We start from the raw sequence: 27,058 nt of genomic DNA, 5'->3' as shown, positions 1-27,058 counted from the left end.
CGGCCGCTGCCTCCCCGCCCTCACCATTTGCCTTCACTGGGGCGAAGCCTGACTCTGAGTCTGAAGACGCAGGCGTGAGCCCTGAGCTCCGAGAGCCCCAGGCGCTGCGCTGCTACCGCGGAGCGAAGGAAAAAAGCGAGTCTTAAAAACCACAAAAGTAGTGAAGAAAGGGAAGAAAATCATTGGCATTGTCAGCCCCAGTTTCCCACGTGTGACGTGGTGGGTGGTGACAGCACAAGAAACATTTTCAAAGCATCGCACACACCATTTGCCCCGCAAAATGTTGATCTGTGCGACAGAGCTCGACACGGGAGCAGCACAGGAGAAGGTGGGGCGCACGCACACGTCTCGGTCTCTCTCTGCTCATCCTCCCCTGTGGGTGGTCACGTGGAAGGAAGTAAACTGAGGCACCAGGGCTGGGCTGACCGTGGGAAATGAGGGGTGTGATTTGCACGCCAGCCTCGATGTCTTCTGCACAGATACTGGCGACGTGAGACTCGTCATGACTTTGTGCGCTTTCTAGGAGAAATTCAGAAAGTTCGGATACGGGCAAAGCTGCTCTGGGGCCAGCACTGCTGACCTCCGAGACCAGGTGGCACTGCGAAATCGAACGCTTTACTTGGAGGACTGGGTTGAGGATACTGGGAGTTAAAAAAAAAATAAAACAAAGCTACTGTTAACTTTTACACTAAAATAGCAGCCCAAAGTCAGACAATTAAGTGGAGAAACCATGCACAGATGTCATACACAGAGGAGGAGACAAAGGAAAGGGCGGCCTCTGATAAAGACCAGGAGGGGCAGCGGATTTTTATGGCGTATGCTGACAAATGGCCCAAGTGGAAAAAACACCCAGTAACTTGATTTCTCAGGATGCTGCAGAGATCAAAGGCTGGCCTCAGAGGCAAAATACCACAAGAAATGGCAGACCCTTTTGTTTTTATTACTATTTTGGGGGACAATTTGTATTTCAGAGCCATAACTCAAGGGCTAGAAACTCATGAACCAGCATCATGAGAGGTCAGTCGGTTGGCTGAACGGCGAGGAAATACTGCACTTAGAAATGTTTTCCATCCCTCTCATCCTACCCCTTCTCCAGTAAAGGGGATACAGGACCTCCGTAAACGGACGGTGTCTCAGTTAAATGCTCCCGTGCCCGAGAATGCGGCTTCTTCTGAGTTTGATACTATGTCACTGTGTGTGCTCTTGTCAAACGTTCCATCATTACTGCTTGCTGGCATTTCATGTTCTCATAGTTACCCGTATCCCCTGGACTTGCCTCCCTCTAACTTTCTCTTCAGCGTCATCTTTATCATCTCCTAGGTGTGGTCTTCTTTGAATTGCCTATGGTTACATCTGTATCCACAGGATGAAAGTTACCCATCTCTCTGTGATCTGTCCCAACGTGTAGACATTTGGCAGCAGGTAAATAAAACATCCAGAAGTGCAATTGCTTCCGTTTTCATCCAGAACTTTGACAGAGGGTAGAGACAGCCTGGATGAAAGCTAGCCTATTCTCAGGATTTTCCACGTTTGGTTATCATTATGTTGTTATTTATTGTTCATTTCATATAATTTACTAGCTCACCCAGGTAGCGATCAACAGGCATAATAATGTGATTAATATTTTATACAAACAATTATCCTTCAAATATAAGTTACTAAATGGATTATGATGAATCCAAGAATATTTTGGCAAATATCCCCAGAAGCTGCATTGGGACTAAAGCCATGGTAACAAAGCAACGTGTTCAAGTTAGGGGATGACTGCGGTGTTTGAAAAGCTTAATAGAAACATTAAGATTGTTGATACTGCTGATTCCAGGAAAGCAGGCAGAGAAGTTTAATCGGGTATTAGGTAACATAGAGAATACAAATAAAATAGATCAGAAATGCATGTCCTATAATTGGTATATTTGCATCTCTCCAGAAGAGAATCACTCAGAGTGAGGGTAATGCTCAGGTTACTGTCGTGTGTTTGAGGAACCTGAGAAGTAAAGGTGTGCTGCCTGCTGTTGCTGAGTTCCTAGCAGGTGTGGTCCAGGGTCTGATCGGCACTGCTGAACTCCCTTCTTTCTCTGCGTGGCCAGTAGGGGCCCACGAGCAAATTTGTGTTTCCACCCAGGCTCACGCATCCTCAAGCCCTTTGGATGTTTCAAAAATCCAGATCCTCAGTGGGTCTTCCTCAGTACGGCATTTGCTAAAAGAGTAGTTTTTCACTTAGTTACTCTTCTTACAGAAAACGTCAAGCACTTACTAAGAGACAGCAGTATAATGAACCTCGAGGTACCCATCATTCAGCTTCACCAATTAGCAACCTTTTACAATTTTACTGCTGATTTCTTTTTTTATTTGGTTACCAAAAAAAAAAAAAAAAAAAACAACTCCTAATGTAAAATTTAGCATCTGAACCATTTTTAAGTGTACAGTTCAGCAGCGTTAAGTATATTCACATTGTTGTAAAAGAGATCTGCACAGCTTCTTAATCTTGTGACTCTCTATGGCTATTACACAACTTCCTTTTTCTCTTGCCCCAGTCCCTGGAAACCACTATCATGTTTTCTGTTTCTATGAATTTTACTACTTTAGATACCTCATGTGAGTAGAATCATGCAGTGTTTGTCTCTGTGTGATCAGCTTATTTCACGGAGCATAATGTCCACAAGGTTCATCCCGTGTTGTAGTATGGGACAGGTTTTCCTTCCTTTTAAGGCTGAATATCCCATTGTATGAACATATCACATTTTGTTTATCTATCCATCTGTAGGTGGACACTTGGGTGCTTCTGCCTTTTGGCTGCTCTGACTAGTGCTGCTGTAAACACAAGTACCCAAATACCTCTTCAAGATCTTGCATTCAATTCTCTTGGATATACACCCAGAAGTGGGATTGCTAGATCATATGGTAGTTGGCTTGTTTGTTTGTTTGTTTGTTTGAGGAGACTTCATACTGTTTGCCAAAGTGGTTGCACCATTCTGCAATAACATCAACAGGACACAAGAGTTACAATGTCTTTACATCCTTGCCAACACATGTTATTTTCTGTTTTTTGATAGTAGCCCTCCTGGATGGACGTGAGGTGATACTGTGGTTTTGATTTGCATTTCCCTGATGATTAGTGATGTTGAGCATCTTTTCATACACTTATTAACCATTTATATATCCTCTTTGGAGAAATGTCTAGTCAAGTCCTTTGACCATTTTTTAATTCGGTTACTTGATTTTTTATTGTTGAGTTGTGATTTCTTCTTAAGCAGAGACATAGAAGGTTTTCTGGCTTGTTTTTAACCATAAAATTGTAAAAGAAAAAAAGTGACTAGATTACTGAAATGGAGAAAGATCCAGATAATCACACAGAGGTGGTTTCCAACATAAGCCAGCGAGAACTAGCAGGCGAACTGGAACTATCCGTATGGCTAATGTGAATCACCCTTCAGTCATCAAACATTTACTGGTGCCCTATGGAGCCAGCCCTCCTAAGAGCACGGGGATATAATGTGTTCAAAAGAGTTCACATCAATGGAGAAGAAAGGCAGGGTTTTTTGTCTGACTTTTTTTTTAACAGCTTTATCGAGATATACTTCACATACCTACATAATGTACCCATTTAAAGTATATAATTCAATCGGTTTTTGTATATTAAATTTTGAGATGATGATAAAGTATATAAAATATATATTTTATATACTTTATCATATATATATGTATCATATATATATAATGTGTAACATAAAAGCTATCATTTAAGCCATTTTTAAGTGCACATTAAGGCACAAGATTTGGGAGTATGCATCCCATAGGCTGGCCAGCAACCTTCAATATGATTGAGGTTCTTCGTGCTACTTCAGGCGGGATGGTCAAGTTTTCTTCTCAAGTTCCTTGTGAGAGAAGGCAAACGCATGAGCCCTTATTGCTGCCTTAACTGTTCCCTTCGGTCAGAGGACAAATACTAGAGAGAAGCTGGTGAAGCATCTAAACATGCCCCTCCTTTGTTTAGTCACTAATCACCAATTACTTGGTATGAAGGTCTTTAAATTAAATAGTATTTTTTTTTGCCAAATTTTTTTACTCATTCATATGGTTCAAATGTTAAAAAAAAAAAAACCAAAAGGATGCCAATTCCTCATCTCTCCCAACAGAGGACCAGCATTATTAGATTTTTTATTTCTGTTTCTTTTTCCTTCCAGAGATTTTAAAGCATGTGCAATCCAAGGCAAGTACTACTTTCTGCCCGACTTCTATCATAAATGGTAGCATATTATGTACATTGTTCCACACCTTGCATCTTTCACTTAACAATATATTTGGAGAGCTTTCATGATGAGTTTTTAATCATCACAAACAGTAAGAAATCAAGACTTCTGATGGGAGTAATTTTTTAAAAGTATTTAGTTATTACTTGATGACTAATGTGTGAGTCATTTATAATCAGTGTCTACCAGAGCACACAAAAGTTCACAGCCTGAACATACCTGGGTGGAAAGAGACCCTGTCTCTACCTGAATTATGAGGCAATTGCGTTGATTAGAGTGGATCTAAAAATACATGGCCCTTTCCCTCTTCCATCAGGGACATACTCCTTTGTATTTTGATCCCAACTTATTTTCAAAATCAGCATAGCTGTGGCTTGAACTGCTTCACAGACACTTCAAAAGTGAGGCAGTGGCTCAGAAAGATGAGAAATAGCTCCGTGGGGGCCAATCTGTATCCTAGAAAACCGACAGACCTCTCTGGGGAGTAAATGAGGAGCACCCGAAGGTGAGAACCGCTCACTGGAACACGAGGTTGTGGCAGATCCTGAATCAGTCGACCAGCTCCTCCAAGCCAAATGCGTCATTAATCAACGGGGAAAGAAATCACCTCCCCTGAGCGATGGGTACTGCGGGAAACCGGATTCAACTGCGGGAAAATCCACTTCCCCACCGCAGGTGGCCTATTCCTAAGCAGAGCTTATGATGATTGTCAGCTGGACAGCTCAGGATACACCTTGAAGGTGAATGGAATTAACTGCATCAAAGGAAAGAATGGGGTACAGAGAGGGGTTATTGAGTATGAAAAGGGACAGAATTTGATAGCTCCCAACTGGTGAAACTCTCCTCTTGACCTTATGTGGGGAAGAAAAATAAGAAAATTGGAAAGTTTCATTTTTGCCTCAAACATTCCATCTGTGGGCTTCTATGATAATATTCACCATCACCTATTAAATTATCCTTTCCTTGTCAAATTATCATCTGAGCCAGACCACCAGCTATCTCATTCATCCATTTCATCTCGGCCTTCAGTCCTTTGATTGAAATAGGTAATTCTGAAATGACCCATCTCCCTTCAGTTCTAATGAAGTGGACAGGCTTCCTACAGGTGTGCACATCCTAACCCAGCGTGGACCCCGCCCCCCAGGTTCTGTTCCCATCTCGGATGAAGGGAGCCCGCTGCCTTGTTCTGCCGTCCTGCATGCCTCTCCTTCCAGTCTTCCTCTGGCATGCCCAAGAATTTGCAGAATTTTAATATCTTCCCCAGATGTCCCACAACTGTGCCAATTAATGCTTTAAGAATGATCTATATTTTATTCCTTAATTCCATTAACAAATTTATGACTTAACAGACTTGTGGGTTTTTAACCAGAGAGAATGCTATCACTAGAAACTGTCGCAACATATTCTTAAACCTCTAGTGAGAGGAGCTGGCTGGAGGTGCAGTGCCTGCCTGCGGATGATGCCTGCCTGGGGATAAAGTCATCTGTGCCACCTGCCCCGAAGCCCTGGCACAGCTCGAGGGGGGAGACCACTGGGGTTTGTGAGCGCATTGTTTTGGAGAAAGATACTATGGCAGGAGGTTGTTATTTAATAACCAGTTGCCTTCTGAGCCGGAGAGTTAATCACTACCATTAAGCAGTGATCGCTCCAGGTGAGATGAGCGCTGCTTCACATTGGAGAAAGTTTGGAAGACAAAAAGCTAATGGGCTGACGCAGCGGAAGCTTGACAAGAATGCCGTTTGCAGTTCCAACTGTGTTGGAGCATCAGTGCCTTCCTTTGAGTTGGGTGCTTTCAAGGTGGAAATTAAAACAAAACAACTTGATACTGGGGACAGCCCCTTTCTGGGTTTTACCTGTCTGTCATGTTTGAAAGTTTTTACCATTAGCCTGTCTTATTTTTGTAATTAGAAAAAGCAATTGACATTCTTTAAAACAACAGAAAAAATTTGTTTTTGTTTTTTCATTCTTGCTTTTCGCCTAGCTCTGTAGATAGCAGTAGCAGCTCAGGGTTCAGGGATGTTTACCCGACTGTGGTAAACAGCAGATTTTTGCTTTTACTTTCTGACTTTGGGAGAGATGAGATGCATGAAGGCTGTTTCTAAGTAAGGCAGCAAAATCAAGAACAACAAAGAAGATGGAGATAGAACGGTCATAATTTCTAGCCTGTTGGCATTTGTCTTCAGCTTGTCTGTCGGTTCCCCAAAGCCATTCCATGTACGCTGCTGGGAATCAGCTCTGACATTAAGAGCCAGAGAATGTAATGTACAGGGATGGGAGTGGTGTGGCTTATGGAAGGGTAATCCAGTGATGCTGGCTCAGAGACACTGCCATTCAACCTTGCCTGCAGTTTTTATCACCCAGGGAGCTTCACAAGAGACTGATGATCTAGGCCCACCCCCAAAGATGCGGACATGATTGCTCTGGATACACGCCAGCTGACTCTACTGTGCACCTGAAGTCAAGACCCTTCACCCTTCTCCCGTCTCCGGCTCCTGCTGCGGTGAAAGCTCCCTGTTCAGTGCGGTCTACGGGCCAGCAGCACCCACAGCTTCTGGGAGCATGTCAGAAGTTCAGACTCTCAGGCCCCATCCCAGACCTTCTGGATCAGAACCTGCATTTTCACAAGATCCCCAGATGTGTGGAGTGCATGTCACACTTTAAGAAGCACTGATCTAGGCCTCAAAATCTCTTGCCGAACTCATCCACAGTCTCCCAGGGGCCTTCTTTTCTCTGTTCTCTCCCATTTCAAGGCCATCTCCATACTGTTGAAGGGGTTCAGAATAAGCCACTGTAAAATTATTTTGAGCTGAGGCATTTGAATTCCTGAAATCTGCCTAAAAGCAGAGCCTCTCAAAAGAACTCAGTGGTCATAAATCCCCTCTCCCCGAGCAACTCTAAGTTTCTTCTCTTCTCTGACTCAAAAAGACATTGTGACAAGACCATCATATCTCCCATGTATTCTCCTAAGGGCCCATTTGTCTTTCCAAAAAGTCGTTTGCTTTTCCATAAGTTCCCTTTCTCCCCCTCTTTTAAGAAGTCATTTGTCCTCCCAAAAGTACCCCTCTGCCCCTTCCTATCCCCCTGGTAAGATGGTATATAAGCCACAAATTCTAACCACCTCCTTGAGTCACATTTCTTTGTGAACTCTCCTGTATGTATGTAATTAAATCTGTTTTTTCTTTTGCTAACCTGTCTTTTATGAGTTTAACTTGCATTCCCCCAAGAACTGAACCTAAGAGGGTAGAGGAAAAGCTTTTCCTCCCCAACACTATGTACCTGATCATGTCATGCTGGTGCCCATAGGATAAAGCACAAACTTCTTCACCTGGCAACAAGGCGACTCAAAACCAGGCTCCTGCCTACTTCTCTAGACCTATTGTGTGTCCCTGGCTCCCTGGAACCCTGCTGCTCCAGCCATGTTCAAACCTAGACATCAAAGCCCTTTCATGAATCTGTACATCTCCACAAACTGTTCACTCTAACAGACTGTCTTTCTCCCTCTTCTCTCCCTGGGGGTCTCTCACTCTCAAGAACATCTCCAATGTTGCCCTATCCACACAACCTTCCCTATTTTCTTCCCAGAAAAGGTTCTCAGTGCCCTAGTCTGTGAATCCAACACCTAGCATGACATCTAGTCCACAGGAGGGCCTCAAAAACTAGTTTTGTTTGAGTAAATGCACGGAAGAAAAGATGGATGGATTGACGGATGGGAGACTAAAAACTTTTATTTCCCAAATCCCTCCATCCATAAAAATATTTAAAGGTCAGTACCACCCTTAGCTTCAGGCAAGAGGGGCCTCTGTCCTGGGTTCTGAACGTCTGAGGGTTGTGTATATCACAAACACACACAATGAATGTTTTAAAGGACACATGGGTGCCTCTGTCACAGGGGGCCTCACAGGTGATGCTGGTACAGTCCCACTGGCAGCCCGAGCCACCTGCTCAGGGGAAAAGCATAGCTCAGCCCCTAGGGAAGCACTTCTTTACATGTCTTGCTCTATGTTCTTGAAACAAAAAGTGCCTGAGCTCAAACGCCATGAAGGCTTGGGGTTGTACCTGTAGATGTCAGAAATAGACACAGCTTCAGAACAGGGGAGGATTTGAGCAGCGGGAGTGCTTAGGTAAGACAAACAAGTAATTAATTACCTTGTCAAACGCATTCTCCTAGACAGGACAAACGTAAGAGATTCTTGCATAATGAAGCCTTCGTTGTGATGCTGAGGGTCATTTTCTTGTTTCTCATTTTTCAATTTGTAGCCCAGAGGTACTGGAAAACATTTTGCAATAGTTAAATAATTCATATTACTCTTAAATTTACATACATATGGATCTAGATATAACATGCATGAAGCCTGGTAACAACTCCTGAGCTCATAACTAGATGGGCATTGAACGCTAGAAATGGAAGTAACCCCGTATTTGTCAGCTATGTAACATGATTAGCTAAGGTTTCAAAATTAAATAAAAATTCAACTTTAAAAAATAGCTTCACTTTTTATACTTGTTAATGCTATTTTCTATTTTCCCTTTTAATTTTAATAGATATTCTTACTACTTTAAAAGAAAGTAACTTAAAAACATACGTTTCTGTTTTATCATCAAACAAAAATGTTTTTGTCACATTTGCTTTCATTTACTTTTTGATATAAATATATTTAAATTGTATTTACTTTTAAGTCCAACTGCATTCTAATTTTAATCTTTAAATCACTGGGAATAAATATAAGGCAAGATCGTGATAGGAATAAAAAACAGAAAGCGGAGCTCAGAAAAAAAACTGAAAAGAAAAAACAGAGTACCTTCAAATAAGTGGTCTGTCTAAATCTTTTAAAGTTAAAAATAATAAAAGTGAGAAGACTATGTCAGGCATGACTCATTAAAAATTTGCTAGTGAGACATTATAAAGTCTATATTTAATAAAGTTTTAATTACTGATCAAAACAATGAAAATGAGCAAGAAAATTACTCAAATAAAATCCACAACTTCAAGACGTTAGATGAAATTCCTGGGACCTCATATTCTTCACTACATGAAGATTTTTTTTTGTCACTACATGAAGTTTTAATTACTGGTCAAAGCAATGAGAATGAAAGAGAGGACTGTTCATAACGAATTCACAACTCAGAAGCAGCAAGTATAAGCCTGGCTTGTCCACTGAAAGATGTATGAAAATCCATTCATGAAATTTAGTAAATTGGATGAGAAAGATGAACTCCTGGAGTGTGAGTCATTTATTGTAGGATGATCCTAAAAATGGCGTCAAACCCTCTCTGACAGAATGAGAATGTTTCTAGCAAAACAAAATCTGATTCAAATTAGCTAATACGATTTTTCATTAGATGAGTATGGCAGAAAACTCAGTATTTAATTTTACACCAACATTCTTTCAAATGGAAAAAGAATCACTAAAGCAGGTTTTTCATATTCCAAGGAGAAAGAAAGAGGATGTTGTTACATAGTGTGTTACATAATTCACAACCAATTTTCAAGATCAATTTTGACCGATGAAGTTATTTGTGACCAAAAATATTTGGACTTTTTATTAAAATAATACACAATGTCACTCACACACATATGAAAAAAGTACACATGCAAGCACCAGAAATTTAAAAACAGGCTGAAAAAAACAGCAAACCACCAATGGTGTTCAACAGTGACAAGAAATGGCAGTTTAGAACACTGTTGGGATGTTCTAAAAAATATTACTTTGGGGTCCAATATTTACCCAAGAGTTATGGTTTGTTTTACAGTAGTAACAGTATGGTATTTATGGAAAGCAACACAATTTTTCTAAGTTTAATAGAAAAAATTCCAATTTTTATGTTAGGATGGTCAAAAATGTAAGATGGGTAAAAATAATATGACAAATAACCCCCATCTAGGGTGAATAACTTAAGATGAAATTGTTAATTTAGCAGGTAACAAAGTGAGAGAGTCAATCACACGTAACTTAAAAACATGAGTAAACATTACTCAGGGAAACTAGCTGTCAATGCAACCGCTGACAAAAGCCATGTGGAGCAGCAAACATCTGCTGTGTGTGCTGTTGAAGAAGAAAACAAGAACATATTGCATTGCTTTCACACCTAGAAGTGCGGTTTTTGATTTAAGTAAGAAGTGGAAAAGTAACTTTCAATTTTAGGCATTAATTTGAAAGATTGTTGAGAGTAAGTCTATGAAAACGGCACAGACGTAGTTGGTAAGGAAAAAAGTGTAGGGGCCAGAATTTTGTCAAAAATTCAGAAGCATCCTACATGGAGCTCACAGCTTGGATTTGTGACTAGGACACGTGGTCTCAAGTGGGTCCCTAGTGATGTGTCCTTCAGAATAATTAAGCAAGTATAAAAAGTATTTTCTGGATCCGCCCCAAATGGGAAGAGCTTGATCAAACGTACATCAAATCTGACCTTACAGACTCTCTCAGGCATGCAGTGGGAAGGCCAGCGAAATGCTGTCCAACAAATTAGATTTAATTTAAACAAAACATGAGAAGAGCTCCACCAAAAGCTCCAGCAAAAAAGCAAATGGGTAGAAAATGAAATAACCTTGAATTTGCATTATCCACTGTTGTTCAGTATATATTATTGCTTGCTCTCAATAATATTACCAGAAGCTTCCAAAAGAAAAGAATTATGTAGCTACTTTATTTTTTAATTATTAAAAAGTATTTTTTGAAATTTTAAAGAAAATGGGTTTTCATAATCAAAAGAAAATACATATGAAATATGTGGCATTCCATTAACATATAAATAAATTAGAAAAAGGAAAAAATAATTGGATAACTAAAAAGATCTATATAAAATAACTCCCAAATTAGTTTCTATAGAGAATATTTTCTGGTCATTGTGGATTGAGAAACAATCTCAGCTGAGAAGAGAAGTGAAAAAAATTGAGCAATTTACCAATATTTTCAGTTTTCTTTGTATTAACCCAGCACTGAAAGATTTGAAAGAATGAATTAAGAAATATTAAATCAACCTAGACACTGCTTTAAGAGTTGGCTAAAATAATAATAAGTGATAGTTATTTGTATGATAAAATATTTTCTGTAATAATCATCACATTTGGTTCCATTATAATTTGTGAACGTGGTACGTACAATTCATGATCCACTTTGGAGTCTATAACTATTGCATGAAGTTTACTGATGACTCCAGCAGTTCTACTTCACAGAGCAAAGTTCCTCCAATTTGAAATTAGTAAAAGGCTAAGAACTATGATAACTCAAGAAATGTCTGATTTGGCATTATTCCATATAAGCATAAGTTATATGAAAACTCTTTATGATGACAATAGTTAATTTTGCCAAAATAAAGATAAGAAATACACATTTTCTGTCATAAGTATATAATTTATGAATTATACATGTCTACTTTATTACTCACTCATCCATCACTGACCCATCAGCAAAATGTGTGGACACACACAATAATTAAATTTGGTCATCTTTCAACTTTTGTCAACTTTCTTTTATGCAAAAAGTAGTCAAACATATTTATTTTATATGTTAATATTTAACATACATCTAATTTTTAACATATTTAAACATTTTTTAAAATTGTCCTTATATAGGTGTAGCTCTCAAGTGAGAAGGATGGAACATCTTTTGTTTAACAGCTTGTTAGATGGAAGGTATTTTAAATGATCGTCACTGACATATGGTATGAGGGTTTCCACTTGCACTCTTGTGCTGGAAATGGGCCTTTTCTGACCCAACGACAGAGACATTTTCCCCAGTTCATCCAGTGACATTCCTAGAACTCCAACAGCCCTTTCGTTTCTCCTCACCTTGACTGGTTTTTAACTCAGTGTCTGTGAGGTGGAAATGGGGGTTGGGAGAGTACCCAGCATTGGCCTGTCCCACAGACCCCTGGGACTCAAGTTTCCCTGACGGAGTACTCAGCGCCTGTCCCCGGACCCTTCAGCTGACCTCCTGTCTGCTGATGGCTTCCATACAGCTGGCACCTCCACCCCAGGTGCCCTACTCCTGCAGGACACGGTTGGGAAGATGGACCCACTTGTGGCACCCCAGAGTGACTGTCTCTAGCTTCAGTTCATTAATCTCAAAGCCCAGCATGGACCCCTAGACTGAAGCTGTGTGCTTGCAGCACCATGGCTGACAGCTCCCCATGAATATCATGGCTGCGGTGGGGAAGCGGGGTTTCCCAAAATTCCATCATGGTGGGGTCTGCAGCAAGCTTGCAGCTGCGCCTTGGCGTCCTGGCCAAGCCCAGACGCCCCCTATCTAGAGCTGGCCTCTCCTCTCTGTATAAGTTTCCTACTGCTGCTGGCAACAAATGACCACACACTTGATGGCTTAAAACCACACAAGTCTATTCGGAGGTCAGAAGTCTAAAATGGGTCTCACTGGGCTAAAGTCAAGGTATTGGCAGGGCTGCTTCCTTCTGGAGGCTCGAGGGTAAATCCATTTCTCTTGCCTTTTTAGGATTCTGGAAGCTGCCCTCACTCCTTGTTCTGTGGCCCCTTCCATCTTCAAAGCCAGTAATGGCTTGTGAGCTTTCCTTACACTTTTTTTCCTGGCTTCCTTTTCTACTTACTGGGACCAGGGGAAGGATTTGATGTGACATAGCTTGATTCCTACGCCTGTCCCTGGACTGCGGTCAGGGAAAGGGGTGGCATTACTGGCTCAGTCTGCGTCACACACGTGTCCATCCCTCCAGCCAGAGAGGTGGGATGCAGAGATGGGCAGCCCTCAGCGAAGCACAGGCTGAGGTAAGAGAAGTTTTCTAAAAGGTCTCAGGTTCTCTTTCTGAATGGACAAAACAATAAATACTACAAATGTCCATTATTTTAAACCATGGGAAAATACTAAAAATTCAGAGTAAAAATATCATGTATAATCCTGGGATCCCAAAACAGCTGTAATGAGCACGACGGAATGTTTCCTGCAAGCCTTTTTTTTCCCCTCTAGGCTTTTTTTTTTTTCCCTCTAGGCTCATGTGCATGTTGAATATAGTCTTACCAGATTGTATAGGCAATTTTGCATCCTGCTCTTTTTACTTGAAATTCTAACAGAAGGATTTTCTCATGTTATTTCCTTTGACTCTGTGCCCTGCACAGTCACTTCCTTTCCCACTCGGCTCTCTAGCAGCAGAATTTGTGGACTGCACACATAACGGGAAGGAGTAGGGGCTTTTCTGATCCGGGGGCATTTGAGCAAAAAGAGGAGAAAGAGGGATTAAAAGGACAAGCCTCTGTGACCTCACAGAGCTGCTGAGATGAACAAACGACATATTACATGTGAGAGTGCCTTGGAAATGGCTTACTGATCAGAGTTATAGTCACTAATCACCAAACGCATTTTCCCCCATTTTTAAAATAACTGCATCCACCAGAGAGTCCTGAGTGCCAGAGGGAAGTCGTGCTCTCCCACCACAACGTCCTGCAGGGAAAGAGCGATTTCCCAGAGAACCCACGGATTTGGTGTGGGGGGGTGTGGGGGTAGGGGATGGCAATAGAGTTTTCCAAAAGCACCCTCAGCTTCAGGTGAGGAGAGGATGCTATTCTGAGAGCTGCTGATAGTACACGCATCCTAACCCACAGGCTTTGAAACTGTTTAATTGAAATTCACATCAAAACCTAATTCTGGTTTAGCTCAACTTTACTATGAATGATGAAAATAAATCCCTGGGTCACACAAGGATAGTGAATGAGTAGAGCTTGTTTGCTGGCACAAATCAACATTTCAACTGGAATTAAATTGTCTTCTTTTAGCAGAACTAAGTTTTCTGTCATTCTCTGACTTGGATTTTCTTTTTTCCCCAAGATAACGTGGACAGGACCCCAGTGTAGTCAGAGACTCAGAGAAGACAGTTCGTATATGCAGCCAAATCTGGCTACAGGCTTCCCCGGTATCCAATGGTCTCTGCTTTCCTGGAAGAACAGAGCCCAGGGAAGGCGGGGTGCCCCATCCTCCATCCTCCTCCCGCTCCTCATCCTGTCTGTCCCTTCACCAACAAGTTCTGCTGGTTCTACCTCCAGATTCTCCTCTGCTACCACTTGTAGCTAGACCACACTCGTCTTACCTGCACCCCTGAAGGTTAGCCTTACAAGAGCAAGAGTGACCTTGGAAAAACCAAAACTGCAAGCACCATTCCCCTACTCACAGCCCTCCCACGGCTTCCTATTGCATTGAGATCAAAATCCCCACTCTTTACCATGCTCCTGGCCCTGCCAGTGGAACCCTTCTGAATCCGCCCACCCATATTCCTTGCCCCACACACTGTGCCTTCCTTCTGGTTCCTGAGCACCCAAACGGCTTCCTGCCTCCGGGCCTTGGCACCTGCTCGTGCCTTGCCTGAGCTGCTTCTCCTCAATTCATCTCACCAAGGACTCGGATTATTTAATTCTTGACTCAAAGTCAAGATCATCCTTCTTAAAGCTTCCTTGGCTACTTCCTGTTGTATTGCATTTCTAGTACATTCACTCTTGGGCGGAAGTTCGTTTTTTTAATTCATGCGGGCTTATCCTCTGTCTCCCCAGCTCGAAGTAAGCTCCTTAAAAGCAGGGATGCTGTTGATTTCAGTTGACACTGTTTATCAAGAACCTGCTGGATATTTAATAAATATTAGTTGGAGGAAAGAGTGGATGAACGTCCAATTCTGAAAAGATATGTTTTTTATTAGATGTGGAGAATGACATTTTGGAGAATCAGTCTCACGCCAGCGACTGTCCCCTTGGCTTTTACCAGTAGTTTCCCGCATGTCGCGCTTGTCCTTGAGCTGTGAAAGGGTTCCCTTGGCATTCACTGAGGTCAGGCAAGGGAAAGTCTTATTCCCAGCGAGGAAAAGCGAAAGCATCAATCTAACTAAAATGTCAGTCTCCCTAAGGTGTAAAAAATATTTTAAAATTCTCCATTTGCTCTTTTCCTTTGTCCAAACCTTTTCTCCAAATTATGTTCATGCCTGATAAACGGAAGAAGAGGGGTTTCCAAGAATACCACGAAACACAACCAGCTAGGTGCGGTTTATGGGCTTTAAGTGTCTTCCTAACTCACAGTGCCCGGTCAGTTGGAAGCAAAAGTGGAGAAGTGGGGAGAAAAGGGCAAATTTAAATTTAGTGCCCAGAAGCCTTCTGAAAGGGAAGGGATCAAGACCCCAGACTCTCCTTTCCGAAGTTCAAAATATCTGAAGGCTGCCAGGTGGGCCTTCTGACGGGGAAAGTGGCCCAAAGCTTCTTCTGGCTTCACATTTCTGCCTCTGGGAACAGACCCCACCCCTCTGGCCAGGCCTGGGGAAATAACCCATCCTAGGCCAGTTATAACCCTTCATCACCTGGACTTCCCTGATTGGCCCAGGGATGGCCACATGACCCTATTTACCAGGCCAGAGTCCTTCCCTGGAGCGTTGCTTTCTGGAGCCAGAGGGAAGAGTTCTCCGTGATGGATGTCAGCCCGGAGGGGCTTGTGACCAAGTTCCCTGCAGAAAGCCCCCTTGTTGTCAGAGGGATCAAACTACCAGCAGAGGCAGACAGACAGATTCCCTAGGGTGTCTGGGCCCAGAGCAGGAGGAGTCTGTGCCAACTGTGTGGCCCCTGGCCCACCTGGGCTCTCCAGCGCAGCAGCCTGGGGCCAGCTTCCCACCTCGAGTCCCTGTGGCTTTCTTGTTCTCTGCCTGGGCTTCCTCCAGCTGGCACAGCCCAGAAGAGCAGAAAAGTTCAGATTCGCAGGGGCAGCTCTCAGCAGCAGGGGAAGAGAGGTGGTGGATAAGCACTGGAAGATTTTGAGGCCTGGTCTGGCAGCTTCTCGGGGTCCCTGCGTGGGAGCCCCGTTGCCCACCGCGCTAACTCATCAGTCACACAGGTCCTCAGGCTGTTCTCGCTTCTCTGTTTCTCTTTCCCCTACACCCTCACTTGAGCTTTCTAGAAACACCTACACAAATGACCTGCAGCCACGTCCTTGTCTCAGGCTCAGCTTTTGGGGAATTCAAACTAACCAGAAGTCGCCCAGCTATGATCATCCCCAAACCCAGCCTGTCTTTGCCCTTTTGAGGGCCGGGTTGCCTGAACCTAAAAATTCTGTTCCGGCCTAAACTTGTGGGATTGAATTTGGCTTCTGTCACTCTCCAGGAATCCTGAAAACAAAACCAAAAAAACTACTGGGCAAGTCACTGCAGAGAACCGGCTTTGAGGGAGGTGGTCATTTGCTGGGGGCGGGAGGGGCGATGGACTCCTGACCTCGCTCAAGTGGGTGTGAGAACAGCAGCCCTGGGAGCACGGGCATTTGGAAACAGCCTTGTGTGGGGAGGGAACCATCCGTCTTCCCAGCAGGAGGAGCCTGTGGCCCCAGCACAGCAGCGAGAGCCTTAGCCCCACTCACAAGGCTGCAGTGACACATTCCACGGGGCAAGCAGGGCTCTCCCCAGACTGCGTGCGGCTCCAGGCCTCGGGGCCAGGGGGGAAGTGGCACTCCTCCTGGGGCAGCCAGCTCGAGGAGGCAGGTCTGAGTGCCCGCCAATGGCAGAGGCAACCGAGTCATGAAGCAAAGGGGCACATGGCCCTTCAGGCCTGACAGCTCACACCCAGGGAGGTGGGCAGGCAGGGACAGGGTGCTACCTGCTGGGTCACTGCTGGGCCTGTAGCTTACATCCTAAGTGCTGCATCGTCCATAAAAAGAACCATGGCTTTCAGCTCCAGGATGGCTAGCAATAAAGCACTTTTGCCCCCATTATCTGACTCTATCTTCTCAAATTAGACTTCATGTACATCTCACAGAGGAGGAAGCTAAGAATCTAGGAAGTGAGGTGGCTGACAGCCCCCCACAGCCAGGAGGCATCCCTAAAAAGAGAAAAGAGAAAGAAACCTCCAGAGCTTGGGCAAGTCTTTCAAGTGAATAACTTCACGGTCAGTTCTCCCATTCAGCTGAGTGCGTATTTACAGATTGGAAATTACCACCAAATGCATAACATTTCACTGTTTATTTATGTGAACATTTGTGTTATTTTGTGAGCTATTTAATTAGCTGCTTAAAAGTTGAGAGAGTGACTCAGATGCAAATATACCTATAGGCATAAATCCACCATTTGTCCATTTGTTCATTCAGACAATCAACAAATAAGCCCTAGGAATTTACTTGGATTAAGAGCCCAAAGTCTTCTTGAGATGCCATTTTTTTTTTCAGTGCTTATTTCACTTTGGGTTGCTAGGAGATAAATTGGTTTTTTAAAAAAGCAATTTGCATAAAGACCAGGAAAGCATTTTAATAATGTCAATATATAGCCAAATGGACTAACGTAATAAAGTGACTATTTTTCACTGGATAATTAAGCCTCCAAATTTAAATGTTATAAAAGAGATATACTTGTATTCCATGGAGGTCTACCCACTTAGGTAGATAATTATTTCTTAAGAACAACACTGAGTCATGTTAGACATCTTCTTGCTAATCTAATAATATTAAACTACTGGGAGATGGTTCCTATCCTATCACATAATCAGGAATGGAAAGCGGTAGGGTTTTAATTGCAGAATTGTGAGAAATTCATTTTTCTAATCACTAGCACAAATCTGACAGTCTGTCTGGCAGCCAGGAACTAAATTAAAGAAGTTTTCTTTCCCTGATACATATGCTGTAAATCTCACTAATTCAAACTGATGGGGAGGAACAGCCAATCTATTATGGTGAAATATATTCACTGTAGGGCTTATTCAATACTTAAAAATTTTTTCAAGTCCAAATAGAATCTTGAGTCTGGCACAAAATGATATAAAAGTGTTAGGCATTATTATTGTCTCAGTATAGGTACATAGACCAGAAGAGTTTTTAAATTTCTTTAAAATGGTATGGTAAGTTGATTGCAAACGTTTACCAAGAGAATCAGATCGTTCCTTTCAACCCTGTACACTAGCCTCTCCACACCCTGACTTTACCACTTCTCACAGCCACAGGAGGGGTCTGTTTCCCCACCCTTGGCTCTGAGCAGGACTTAGGACTTGCTTTGACCAATAGACTGGGGTGGAAGTGACACTGGGTGAGCTCAGAGCTTGGGCCTTAAGAGGCCTTGCAGCCCCTACCTCTACCCTCTTGGGACGCTGCCGCCACCATTTCATACAGCCCCAGCTGGCACTCCGGGGAGGAAAGGCCCCATTGAGAGAGAGGCCCAGCTGACGGTCACAACCAACTGCCAGACTTGTAGGCCCCCTTGGACCAAACAGCCCCGGGAAAGCCACCAGACCACTGGAGCCACGTGACTGACTCCAGGAAAGCCCAGCAAAGCTACCTAACTGAGCCCAGCCCGAACTGCTGACCTACAGAATCATGAACAAATAAAACAGCTGCTGTCTGCACCTACTAAGTTTTGGGGTGGTTTGGAATGCAGCAGCAGATAACTGGTACAAATGGGTTTTTAGATAAATGTAGACAATTCAGGAATAAAAAAAGCACAAAAAAGAAAGATACCCCCCACAATCTTACCTCCAACGTTAACTACCCTCAGCATGTGTAAGTCTTCTTCTTCCAAACTTGTTTTTGGTGTTTATTTTTTACATGATGGAAACATATTAATATTGTTTTATAAATGTGCTTTTTAATCATCCCATCTGAATGTTTTTCTGTTATCAATAAAATAGTCTTTGTTCAAGAGTTCTTTTGTGTGATGGTCAGTCGGGTACAGTCACAAGAGGAGACACAGGAGAGGCTCAGGAAAACACGGCTGTTGTACTCACAGGTGCCAGACACAGGAGGCACGCCACACCCCGCAGGGCCACAGGGGAAAGCACCAGGGTGGTCAGGAGGGAGGAGCGGCAGCAGCCAAGGGAGAGCCAAGGCCACAGCTTTTATCAGAGTTCCTTTGGGAAAGGAAGGCAGGGCACGGTAAACAGCTAAGGTAGGATTGGCAACTTTGAATAACTTTGGCAGGCTTTAGGCTATGGGGGTGGTCTCCAGTTGCCTGGTGCCTGGCCCTGGGAGAGTAGGGCAGAGGACAGACAGAGGACATAAGGCTCTCAAAGAGCCTTTTGCTTTGCTGTCTCTAAGAATTGTCTAGCTCTAGCAGGGGCAGCCTCTTCCCAGCTGACAAGGTTTCTTATGATGTCAAAGCACCATAACATGCAGAAAATAAAATAGATATATAAACAATAAAATCTTCAGCATTATTTCAAATAATGGCTTTGTATAATGTCTTCACATAGGTCCTCTAGAAAGCACAGCCTTAGGCAAGGATTAAAGTCCTGATAACTTTATGTGGGAGGTGCAGACCCAAGGCCCAGACAGTGAAAAAGAGAAGAAAAACACAAGGTAATATACACTGTAATGAGTCACCATGCTGGTCACAATTTCAGGATGAGCTGCAAACAGATACAACAGGTCCCTCAACAGACATGTCCCCTCAGCATTGGAGCTTCCCAGAAGGGCTACGAGGAGGAACCACACCACGAGTAGCTCCCGGAGGGGAGCAAGAGGACAGGATGCATCCGCCCCACTCCCTCCTGTGACTAGCCTCGGGAGCTAACCCTCCCGCAACACTCGGTGCTGTTTGCTGGGGAAGTTCTGGCTTGTGGTGCTTCGTCTAAGGTCAGTAACAGGGGGCGACGTGTGCAGGTAGGACGCCAGACCCAAAGGACAGAAAGAAGCAGGCCGTCCAGGGAGTCTGAGGAGGCTCACAAGTCTGCATCCAGGACGTGCATAAGCACAACTTTTAATCCCTGTTTTCATACCTATCATTGTACATTTAGTTTGTTTCCAATTTCTTTCTTTTATCAGCAGGGTTGTGATAAATACTCTTGTAAGTTAACCTTTGATCTTATCTATGACTATATCTTTGGCCTAAATTCCTAGAAGTGAAATTGTTGGGTCAAAGATTATACATAGTTTAGAGGTTTTTGATAAATATTGCTACCCAGATAGGTACTGTTACGTCTTATTTAGTTTCGGGTCCTATATTTTTCTTGTTAAATATATACCTCTGTATTTTATTTTGTATTGTGACTATTGTGAATATATCCCCTAACTAGTCAGTATGTTTGCTGTTTTATCAAAAGGATTTTTTATATAATCATGTTTTAATTTAGTTTTAAAATGTTATTACATTCACATGGTTCAAACTTTTACAATTTTAGAAAAGTTATATAGTAAAAAGTCTCCACCAAGATCCCTCACCCTGCAGACACAATGTTGTCAGTTTCTTATCTAGGTATTTAGAGACAATTCATACAGACGCAGATAAACACATGGATCATTCTTGTTATGTGGTAGCAGTTCTTGTCCATTTCACAATGTACCTGGGAGATTACCCCATATTAGTAACTAAAGAAAAGAGTCCGTCTTTTTTCCTAGGTTCTCTGGCATAGGTTGGATACCACAGTGTATCCAACCATTCCCCTGTGGACAGGCATTAGAATGTTTCTCATCTTCTGCTATTTCAAAAACAAACAAACAACGCAGCAGTAAATAGCTGTAAGCATATCCTCTCACACACGTGTGAGTATATCTGTATACTATGGGGTTCTCTGAGGTCAAATGGACATTTGCAATTTTGGTAAATTGGGCTAGACTGCTCTCCAGAGATGTGGTACCAATTTTCATCCCAACAGGAACTACCAGAAGAGTCCTCCAGCCCCATCTCAGGGACTTCTCCACCTTAGCCAGGCTGACCGGTGAACAGCAGAATCTCCGTGTAGCTTTCGTTCGATTTTTCTTATTAAGAGTGAGGCTCAGCACCTTTCCACGTGTTTAAGAGTCATTTCTATTTCCTTTTCTGAGAACTACTCTTTCATGTTCTTTATCAATTTCATTAGGTTGTGTGTTGTGTATTTCTTTAAGGAACAGCAAGCTTACTAAATTCTCTTTTTAGTTCTAATAGTCTGTTGGTTGATCTTCTTGGATTTTTCAGGAAGACAGCTACAATACCTGCAAATAATTACCACTTTGTCTTCTCCCTTCTAAAGGCCCATCTAATATTCTTCTCTTTTTCTGTGTGTGTATTTTTACATTAACTTCCAGTTTCCAGAACAGCCCTAAATAATTGGGTAATAGTGGCCACCCTTGTCTTCTACCTGACTTTAATGAGAAGGCTTCTAGTATTTCACTAGTAAGTGGTATGATACTGATTGACAATTTAAGATAGACATTCTTTACCATTTTAAAGGAGGGTCTTTCTATTTCCAGTTTAGGGGGAGGGCATAGCTCAGTGGTAGAGCACATACCTAGCATGCATGGAGGTCCTGGGTTCAATCCCCAGCACCTCCATGAATAAATTAAATAAATAAGTAAACCTAATTACCCCCTCCCGTGCAAAAAAAAAAAAAAAGATTGCCTATTTCCAGTTTACTGCAGTAGTGTTTTAAAAATGTAATCAATATTGGATATTAAATTTTATTAAATACCTTTTCAGATATGCAAGTAACCTTTTTTTTTTTTTTGGTCTAACGATAAATTATATTAATAGAGTGCCTCATTCTAAACTATCTTTTCATCCCTGGAATGGTGTGTTAGGCTTTAATGTAGTATAAGACTCAATTGCCTAGTATTTTATTTAGGATTTCTGCATCTCATATACATTCATATGAGAATTTACTATATGGTTTTTCTTTTGTTAATATCTCTAAAGTCTGAGTACCACAAGCTATTTGATTGTTCTTAAGTAGTCTTGAACTTTAAGCATTATTTTGCTTTTTCAAACCTGCGTAATTATGTCCCCGCCTCTTTTTCCACAACTACCATCACCTGTCTGCAGAGTGTCAGCAGAGAATCCACTTATTAGCACTGTATGACCACAGGCAAGTTCCTTAATCTCTCTCAGCATCATTCTCCTTTTTTATTTAAAAAAAGGGAGAGGGGTGAACAATAAATGCTGTTTCATGGTGGCAGTGTGTTGTGAACATTAAACGAAATAATGTTTATAATAGCCTTTACCACGGTGTCACAGAATAAGTGCACAGAATGTAGAAGATACTAGTATTATTATTATTAGGCTAAAGGTCTTTCTTGAACCAGCCCTATGTGATGGAAGCTTATGTCGATACCGTACTTAGTAAGTGCTTACTGAATGCTCAAGTAAGATGTTTGTGAAAACACTTTGGAAACAAAAACACTGTGCTGATGTTAGCTACTGTCAGAGTGCTATTGTCTGGCTGAAGAAGTATGATTCACATTATGCTGCTCTTTTGAATGACGTGGTTTACAGAACCACACTGTGACACAGCACAGAGATTCACTACGTACAAATATTAATCGGGAGGCACAGAAGGCCTCGAAAGTTGTTCCACTGCACAGTTTCAACGTGTCTCTGCAGTTTTCTCACACTAGTGATTTTAATGGAATACGGTTTTCCCCCACATATGGCCCAGAGGTAAGTAGTCTCAACAGAATTGGCCTGGGCCGCCCCACGCTTAAGAAACAGCACTTCCCAGGGACTAGGAGCCCGGGTTCCAGGATTGGGGGGGGGTGTGTGTGTCTTGTGTCGTTACCTGTGAACCATGAATGATGAGGATAGAAGCCATCTCATCTGTGAGAACCGAACAGTGAGTTACTAAGGGTGAAGCATTGGATGAGTGTTCCAGGTCATTCATGTCGGTCCTATTACTGCTCCCCACGCTTGGTTATCAACAAGAAGAAAGATGAAGTGTGGGTGGGTGAGCGAAGTTTGGGGAACTGTCTATAGCTGGTTTTCATCAGGGACCCTGGTGCCCAAATCTCCAACAAGCCGGCCATTTGTTCCACCTGGAGTAGCTGGGCGGCAGCGGGGCCCAGAAGTGAGGGGCCCAGGCCACATGGATTTGTGGGGAAGATCCCTCCTGACAGGGGCAGTGGCTGGCTGGCTGGATACCTTTGCTGACAGAAACCTTACTGACAGAACCCCTGTCCCCACAGCTCTTCCTGCACTCTGACTTACTTGAGTCTGTAGAAGGTTAGTATCTCTGTATCAAAGCAAATCCTAGTCTTGACCTTGTGGTTGTTAATACTCACACATGTGGAGCTGCCACAGGAAAGCAGAAAATCCCCAAACAGAGGATCGATCAGCAGATGCATTCACGATGGTCTTGCTCACTCTGCTGTTGCCAACTTTTCTTTGTTTAAACCAGCCTCCTCCCCTTTCATGAGAATCGCTGGTGCCCAACGCGGAGACGTGGACCTTTGCATTTCACGAGTCAGCGAGCTTTCGTTTCTGAGCAGGCCGCAGGCTCACCCATTTTTTCACAAAGTGACAGCTGTAATCAAGCCCTAACAAATGACCGTCCTGCACAAAGAACTGCAAATAAAACTCTACATCTTGAATATGCTTATTGTTCCTTCTTGTTTGCAAACATGTACCCAGTGAGATCTTGACTATTTCAGAGCTTGGAAAAACAAAATTGTCTTTCAGCCTGTTTGAGCACTGGTTGATTTTTCTGGCTCCTGGAGAAATGCCCTACTTTTTTGGAAGAGCATCTCTTGTGCGTCCTAAACCCTCCCACTGGAAGAAAACCCTCGTAAAGACGACGAGCCTGACGAGGGAGAAGCTGCAGGCAGCAGTGGAGACCATGGGCGTGAAGACAGACGCGCACGCGGCACACCTGGCCCACGGCTGGACCCCAAAAGTGCGTCTGACCCCACATGTAATGAGTCTCCCCTAACCATGTGCTCATAAATTCAGCATGGTTCTTTCTTTGCTTTTATGAAATGCAGTTACTTGAACTTTATGTTTATGATTCTAAATGGAGGAAATTGTTCCCAGCTTCTGAGTGCAGATCGGTGTTTACCAGCGGGTAAGAGAGGGGAAGGGGTGAGTGATTGGTTAATGATGTGGGTTTATTTTGGGGTGATGAAAATATTTTGGAGCTAGATAGAGGTGGTGGTTGCACAATACTGTGGATGTACTAAATGTTACTGCTTAAAAAAAATTTTTTTTGCTTTAAAATAATTAATTTTATGTTATGTGAGTTTCACCAGAATTGGGGGAGGGGGGGAGACATAGTCTCTTTAGCAGAAGTGACACAGGCAGGTGTTGGCAGAGGAGCACAGAGTCCAAGCAGGGCTGGACTCTGGGAGCTGAAGGTCCCACACACCAGGCTTCCAAGGCGGAGGCCCAGCTACCACCTGGATTACGCTGTGCAGAGAGAGGGCTCACCTTACCTTAGCCCGCAAGAACTTAAATGCTAAACTTCTGGTTTCCAGCATGTAGTAGCCAACTGTCTTCTCAAATAAGCAAAGCAACAGACTATTTACTGGAAACACATTTAAATAAGAAAAGGTTGAATGTAAAGGTATGAAAAAAAGATGTCCCAGTTATGTGAGCACAGAAAGAAAGCAGATGTAGTAAAATTAATACCAGACAAGATTGAAAATCATTAAAGGAGGCGAGAGGGATATTTTATATTGATGAAAAGTTTAAGCCTGAGCTTTCATATTCTTGAAAACATAGCTTCAGAACCTGGGAGGCACTTAGAAAGATCAGAAGGGGTTGATAAGCCTGCATTACAGTTCAGTATGCCTCTCTCAGAAACTGATCAAGCAGACCAAAAGGTTTTCCTCAAAGAAGAATACCCAAGCCCACGTTTTTAAAAATTTAAAAGCACAATTCAACACGAAGTATCAAATTCTGTGTGTTTTGCTAAAGCAGTACCTAGAGGGAAAGTCGGAGCTTTAAGTACATAAATAAATACATATTAAAAAAAAATTGAAATTGATAAACTGGCTGAACAAGTTAGAAAAAGAACAGCAGTGTAATGACAAAGAAAGCAGAGAAGGAAATTACAGAGCCAGAAAGAAGTAAACAAAATAAAAGAACAGAGAGAACCCACAAAACCAGTATCTGTGTTTCAAGAGATTAACTGAAATAGACAAATTATGGCAAGTTTGGGTGAAGAAGAGATGGAAGGAGATAAAGAAAGAGAAGGCACAATACGAACTATTAGGCATGGAAGGGGAATAAATTGTTAGGATTAAGATTTTAAAAATCAGAAGAATCTTTGACGTAAATTATTCTTTAAGTTTTTAATAAAAACTTAAGGGAAAATGAGTCATTTTCTAGAAATACCTATTACAAATAGTGAATTTAGAAAAAATATAAATCAGAATGGGTCTATCAAATAAATTAAACCAGAGTCAAAACTCTTCTCACACAAAAGACCTCTGATTCAGCATGTTGACAGGTGAGTTTTGCCAAACCTTCAAATAATAAGTAGGTTACCTCTCACTTATATAAACTCTTCCCCTTCCAAACTACATAAGTAAATAGAGGAAAAGTTCCTCCAACTCATTTTACAAAGCTAGCATCATGTTAATATCAAAATCAGACAAAAACATTTAGGGAAGGGAAAGTATTGGCCGACTTTATGCAGCAGCTTCCTGGCTAAAACTCCTGCTATTCTTGCCCTCTTAGAGTTTATTCTATGTGCAGCCCAGCATGATCTATTTAAAGTATATCAGATTATGCCATCACCTATACACCCTGGACCCTGGCCTCCTCTCTGTCCTATCCTCTACCTCGCCTCCTCACAGCTCCTCAAGCATGCCAAGAGTACTCTTGCCTCAGGGCCTTTGCACTGACTGTCCCTCTGCCAGGACCACTCTCCTCCCACATTCACATGGCTCTCTCCCCACCTTCATTCCACCTCTGCTCACATGCCCTCTGCTCAGAGGCCTCCCTGACCCTCTACCTCCCTCACCCTGGTGACTTTCCGCATCGTCCGTAGCACTGCCCCCTGCTGTGGACTGAACTGTGTCTCCTCTCCCCCAACCACAAATTCATATTGAAGCCCTAACCCCCAGTGTGATGGTACTGGGAGACGGGGCCTTTTGGAGGGAATTAGATTTAGATGAAGTCATGTGGGTGAGGCCCTGATGAGGACGTTAGTGCCCTTATAGAAGAGACTCTAGAAAACATAACAGCATATTGACTAGTTAGCATTTTTCTCAGGAAAGCAAGAATAAGTCAACGTGAGATTTGCCAGCGTAACTGCTATAAGCTTAATAACGTCCCCCCCCCCCCACCAACCACCACCAGAGACATCTGTGTCCTAATCCCTGGAACCTGCAAATACGTTACCTTGTGCAGCAACAGAAATGCTGCAGGTGCGGTTAAGTTAAAATGTTGAGATTGGAATCTTAGCCTGGATTATCTAGGTGGACCCCAATGCAATCACCAGGATCCTGATGAGAGAAGACTGGAGGGTCAGAGTAGGAGATGTGAGGACAGAAATAAAGATGAGAGAGACAAGGAACGGGGTGGGGAGACGGGTTGAGATTTGAAGATGCTAAACATTGGCTTTGAAGAAGGGGGAAGGGGCCGAGAGCCAGGGAGTGCGAGCAGCCCGTAGAAGACAGAAAAGGCAAGAAAATGGGTGCTCCCCTAGAGCCTCCAGGAGTGATGCAGCCGGGCTGACGCCTTAATTTTAAGATTTCCAACCTTCAGAACTGCAAGATAATGAATGTGTCGTTTTAAGTCACTAGACTTGTGGTAATTAGAGCAGCAACAGGAAACTAATACAATAAGTTACAATAACAGACTAAGCGGGAAAAAATCATCTCTATAGACGCTGAGAGAGCACTCGGCACCTGCCTGTGGCATGGACAGGACAGGCCCTCAGTGCTACTAGTCAAGGCCAAGGCCGGCCATTCGGTGTGGAGCACTGTTCCCTGTGCAAGTGAGCGTAGCAGACGACCTGGAACTCTTGACTCTGACATTCTGGGGCGGGAATCTTGGCTCACGATGCAGTGTGTAAATGTGGACAAATGACGTGATTTCTTGTGTTGCATTTCTCATGTGTAGAGAATACCTACTTAAGAAGTCTCCATGCAGTTCCATGAGGTGGCCCACGCAACACTCCTGGAACGGAGCTTTAGCTCCTGGGGGCTGCTTGCCCTGGGGCG

General features: G+C 42.9%; 1 long non-coding RNA gene across 1 annotated transcript in view; it reads right to left on the bottom strand.

Moving 5' to 3' along the window:
- LOC116666933 overlaps positions 1-27,058 on the bottom strand; it is a 73,682-nt gene that overhangs the window by 32,652 nt on the left and 13,972 nt on the right. The window contains exon 3 of the long non-coding RNA XR_004323734.1: positions 8,397-8,517. This is a non-coding gene — a long non-coding RNA (uncharacterized LOC116666933). The remainder of the gene's footprint in view (positions 1-8,396; positions 8,518-27,058) is intronic.

Source organism: Camelus ferus, chromosome 11 (assembly GCF_009834535.1).
Source record: "Camelus ferus isolate YT-003-E chromosome 11, BCGSAC_Cfer_1.0, whole genome shotgun sequence".
Classification (NCBI taxonomy): Eukaryota; Metazoa; Chordata; class Mammalia; order Artiodactyla; family Camelidae; genus Camelus; species Camelus ferus.
Note: the sequence above shows the minus strand (reverse complement) of the source record. Positions and strands in the feature narration are given on the sequence as shown.